We start from the raw sequence: 5836 nt of genomic DNA, 5'->3' as shown, positions 1-5836 counted from the left end.
AGGTATATGGCTTAAAAATATGTCCTTCCAGTCTATGGCTTACCTTTGATCTCTTCACAGAGTCGTTTTTAGAGTAAAAGCCTTTAATTTTAATAAAGTCTAATTTAACTTTTTTCTTTCAATGAATTATGCTTTTAGTATTAGTGAGTCTAAAAACTCATTAGCAAACTCAAGGCCACAAGGACTTTTGTCTTATGTTTTCTTCTAGATATTTGAAAGTATTATATTTCATATTTAGTTCTACCATTCATTTTGAGTTAATTGATGTAAAAGGTATAATTGGTGCTTAGACTTTGTTTTTTTCCATTTAGAAGTTCAATTGTTTCAAAACAATTTGTTTAAAAAATTATCCTTTTTCCATTGAATTGCCCTTGCTCCTTTTCCAAAAATTAGTTGACTAAATTTGTGTGAATCTACTTTAGGGATCTCTATTTTGTTCCATTGATCTACGTGTCTATTCTTTTATCAATACCATGCTGTTTTGATTACTGTGGCTTTATAGTCAGTTTTGAATTCTGGTAGTGTCAGTCCTCCAGCTTTGTTCTTCTTTAGTATCAATGCGTCCATTCTGGGTCTTTTGTCTTTCTCTATAAACTGTAGAATTAGTCTGATAATATATACCAAATAAGTTGCTGGAATTTTGATTGGGACTGTATTTGATCTATAGATCAAGTCAGGTGTTATCAATAATTGACATCTTAACTATATTGAATTTTCCAATCCATGAACATGGAATATCTCTCCATTTAGTTAGATCTTTTATTGCTTTTGTCAGAGTTTTATAGTTTTCTGCACATAGATTATACACATATTTACCTAAGTATTTCATTTTTAGGGTGGTATTGTAGATGATACTGCATTTTTAATATTAAATTTCAATTGGTTCATTGCTGGTGTACAGCAAAGTAATTGATTTTTATATATTAACTTTGTATCCTGTGACTTTGCTATAATCAAGAATTTTGTTGTTGTTGTTGGTTTTTTGGGAATCAGCAAAAAGCTCCTGATTGTAGACATTTTTTTCAAAGACCATTTTATTTCTTTCCCAATCTGTACACATTTTGTTACTTTTTTTTTTTTTTTGTACCAAGTAGGACTTTCAGTACACGCTGAATAGGACTGATGAGAGAAGACATCCTTTCATTGTTTCCCATCTTAAGGAGAAAGCATGTGGTTTCTCATTATGAAGTATGATATCAGCAGGAGATATTGCAGAGCAGGTGTTGCTGGGTGCTCTCCCCTGTGTCCTCCAGCCATAGAACAGAGTCAGTTTTATACCAGCTGCAGCCCTGAGCAGCCATCCCAACTCTTCTCAACCTTCTTATTTGAAGGCTTTTCTTCTAAAAACGACATTGCGGTTAATGTCTTGTACACTGATCATTGCCCAGTCAATAACTATATCTGTAAGGTATGCTCCCCATAACGGAATTGCTGGGTCAAAAATATACACATTTGTAATTTCAGTAGATATAGCCAAATTGCCTCTTGCAATGTGTATTTCCACTGCAGTGCATGAAAATGACTATTTTCCACACACTTGCCAACATGATATGAGTCCATAAGCAAGTTACTAAATTATCTGTACTTTAGTTCCTTCATCTGTAAAATGGGGATAATAGTGAGATTCACCTCATGGAGTTACTGTGAGGACCAAAGATGTGTTAAGTATTCGCAACAATGTTGGGCACATAGTACATATTGCATAATTACTAGTAATTATTCTTACAATTGTCAAATGTTTTGATATCTGACAATGTAGGTGGTGAAAAGTAGTACATTTTGTTGTAGCAGTTTAAATTAACATTTATCTTAAGTGAGATTAGGCATTGTTTCAATTGTTTTAAAACCATTTGCACTTCCTTTTTGTGTATTGCTGGTGCAAATCCTCTTGCACACACATATCGCTTCTGCTCATGTGCCATTGGCTAGAATTAGTCATGTTGTTACCCCTAGATACAAAGATGGTACTGCTGGGAAATATAGTGCATTGGGCAGCCTCTTTACAGTGACAATTTCATACTGTGATTGGTTTCCATATTTGTGCCTACTCCTACTTTTTTGGACTAAGATAGCTGACAGTTTATTTAATTTATATTTTTTCAAACAATTAGTTAATAAAATAATTTATTAATTTTGTTATTTTTTGTTTTTCTATTTTTGATTTATGTTTCTGTTTTATATTAACTTTTTCTTTCAACATGTAATCTTTAGGTTTATTTTGATATTTTTCAATACTTGTGACTTGGGACCTTTATTTATTTTCATTTGATCTCAATTATTAATATATTGAAGGCTAAAAGTTTCCTCTGAACACTGCTTTAGCTATGTTTCATATGTTATCATATATCTTAATATTCTAGACATTTGTCAGTTCTGAAATTTTCTTTTTTAGTTCAGAATTATTTAAATTAAAAATATTAAAGTTTTTATTTTATTGTACATTTCTAGATGTATTGCATTAGTATCAGAGAATAGTATTTGATTACAGCTCTAATGGTGTTTTATTTGAATCAATTTTTCTAATATAGAGTTATTTTACAAATATTCATGGGTACCTAAAAAGATGAAAAGTTTATTTTCAAGGATCACACACAAACATACACACACATAAAGTCTTTATATATTTTACATGTATATATAATATATGTGTGTGTATATACATAAAACAACTGATAAGAGGTATGACATGAACTCACCTTAAAATCACTAAAGCAGGCTACAAACCAGAAAGGGGATTAAAAGGGGGTCATAGGAAGAATCTTCACATGAGTACTAAACTTCCTGGAAGTTGACCTAGATTTATTTTCTCTGCTGTTATTGGCTAATTGTGGCTTTGGCTCTTTAGAAGCTAAACAAGCTCACTGACATCAGCTTGTTTACACTGCTGTATAAATTTCAATATACTTAAGAATATAGTCTTTGCTTAAGAACCTTTTTAAGGTCTCTTGTTGAGAGGTATATATGCAAAATTCATTTAGGTAGAGACTTCTCTCTGTGTTCCAAATAAATGAAATGTCTATTTTAATGGGAATTATCCTGGATAGAGCCATACATTGACTTGGTCAAGGTGTAAATGTTGAGCAAATTTTGCCAGGAGCCAAAAAGTTTTATTCCGGAAATAGTCTTACCAAAGGATCAAGACATATGTTGAATTTTCTGGAACAACAGCCTAAGCCCAACAAAGCTTGGCTAAAGTTTATGAGTAAATCTGCTATCATTTCCTGTTTATAATCACCAGAGGAGAAAGATGAGCTCGGTGACCGAGTGAAGCCATGCACGCTTTGACAGGGCCGAAAGAATCATGAGCAGCATCTAGAGACTGCATGAACACTGCATCTAACTGAGGGTAAATGAAAGATGAAATTCTTGGATAATTCCCTTTCTTGATGCCCTAAATTGCCATCTCATTTCAAATAAAGAAATCATAATTGGTCCAGTTTAGAATGGAGTGGCAGCTTCAATTATGTCAGATCTAACAGCAAAGATAAATCACATCAAGAATAAGCTTCCTCCAAAGACCAGCTTAGAGCTCTCTAGTGTCACAAGAGTAGCCTCCCTTAGAGTTGCAGGTGATTAGCTGGAATAACCAAGAAAAGGGAGTGAAAATGGACTTTAAGGCCTAAAATGAAACTTGCCTGACCAGTGGTGCGGATCCTTGGAACTGTGAGGGGCTCATAAAGTGAGAAAACCCAGTCTGGATTCTTAAAATCATTGGGTGATCTGAGAGATGGTTGTATATACGAACTGAAAAATCTTAGCAAATAAAAACTGCAAATTTGGGACACAAATAGGACAGAAAAACCCAGAAGGGAGATGCTAGATATTGTATTAATAAGGCAAGTGGATCTTGGCTATTATTTGTAAACTTGAATGAAAAATTCTTATTTTCTTCATGAGTTTGTAGAGCAGTTCTCACTGATTAACTTATCTCCATTGATTGTCTTGGCCATTCGTTGTTAACTTTTTTAAAAGAACCACGGACCCCTTTTCCTCCTGCATATGATTATCCAGTTTAGAATTATGTGGGAAATTATCTTCAGTATATCTGCCTAAATGTAAAAGTTTGCCTATAGTTTCAGGGGGCTCCAAGAATGTCTGAAACTTATTCATGGACCTCGAGTTAAGGCCATTTTCTTTAGGAGGCAGGCAAGATTAATATTATTATTTCTGCTTTACCAATGAAGAAATGGAAACCCAGCATTGTCAAGTGACTTGTTTTAGGTAACACAGTAATGTAGTGTTATTAGACTAGAACTTAGATTTCCTGATTCCTTGTCACCACAGCATCCCTTGGAATGCAATCAGTATCCTTCTAGCAAAATCCACCAGGAGTGTACACCTTTACTGAAGCATGCTGATGTCATGTGAGAAGTGCTTCTGGTGTAGATTTTTTATGACAGAGTTGAGGCTGGAGCAGGCTGCATCGCATTCTGCTTAATTTCTTCATCAATAACCTTGATGGACTTGCCAGTCCTTGCAAACACTGAGAAATTGGCTTGTCTTTGAATTTTTTATTGCATTATTATGCTCCCAATCAATATGTGAATCTCTACAGTCCTCCTGCCCTTGGAGAAGGATACATCAGAAGACATTTGTATTCTGAATTCTGCCTTGCATTTGTTTGCTGGGAGACAGCTTGAGAGCCAGGGCTTGCTGGGAGACAGGAGAAATTTTCGTTGTGCTTGCTATCTTGACTCTCTGTTATGTACATCCTTGTCACAGCACAACTGGCCTTTCTGTTCGAAAAGAAGTCAGAGATGTACTGGAGCTCATTTGTATGGTGAGCAATTTGCCTTTGTAGGTCTTTTGCCTCCTACTTAGAGATCCTACCATCTTCTAGGTCTCTTCCCCACTCCCAACCACATACCTCTCTCTCAATCAACTGCTAACTGACATTTGTGTAGGTGTTAATAATGGATTATAGCTTTATCTGTTCAGTCTTATAGGCATGTTTATGTGTTAATAAGGGGCTCATGGAAAGCATTAATAATAGTGCTCCAATATGGGCCAACAGGCAGTGTGACAGGCAGCAGACAGATTTGGGAATTCCCTGATCCCATCTGGAATCCCCTGAATAATATACAGGGAGATCCCTTTTCTTCTATGCATAAGAAAGACCTTATTTTTGGAAGATAGTATGGTGGCTCACTCAGCCTCCATTACAACCTCTCCCATTACATAAATGCTGAAAATGTAGAAACAACAATTTCTGCACCACCTTAGAGTTAGAGTTCCAGCTATGTTTAGGCTCCACCAATTAGGTGAATTTGTGAAACCGAGAGACGTGGAAAGAAAAGGAAGGGTGTGGGGAATCTCTTTTGCTGGTGGGGATTGTGGTAGAAGTGGCATAATTTTAGAGCAGTGGTATAGCTTTCCTGGTCATGTCAGGTTAGATGCTCATTCAATAAGTGACAGTGTTAGGAGTTTTCTGATCCATCAGTTGCTGCAACAGATTAAAGTGGCTCTGCAGAAATAACTCGATGCTCAGTCTAGAGTATTTTCCCTCGACCTTTCAAACAATTTTGGGAGCACCAAATCCCCTGTTTCAAGCCCCTTGCTGGTAACACTACCTAAAGAGGATCTCTTGCATGTACCTAAACCCAGATCAGTTCTAGTTTGGGCACCAGAAATGGCTGCAGACAACAGATTTCCAAGGCAATAGGAATCTGGATTTGGTGATCTGACCTGGTTGGATTTGAAGAGAACATGGACCCAGCTGCACATTTTTAAGTAGACAACTACATTTTTTATTATACATTTTAATAGGATAAATAAAATAAAAGGATATAATTTCTAGCATATTGTAAATACTGCGTTGAGATTTCAAAATATAATA

This window comes from Mandrillus leucophaeus, unplaced genomic scaffold, assembly GCF_000951045.1.
Source record: "Mandrillus leucophaeus isolate KB7577 unplaced genomic scaffold, Mleu.le_1.0 Scaffold101, whole genome shotgun sequence".
NCBI lineage: Eukaryota > Metazoa > Chordata > Mammalia > Primates > Cercopithecidae > Mandrillus > Mandrillus leucophaeus.
Note: the sequence above shows the minus strand (reverse complement) of the source record.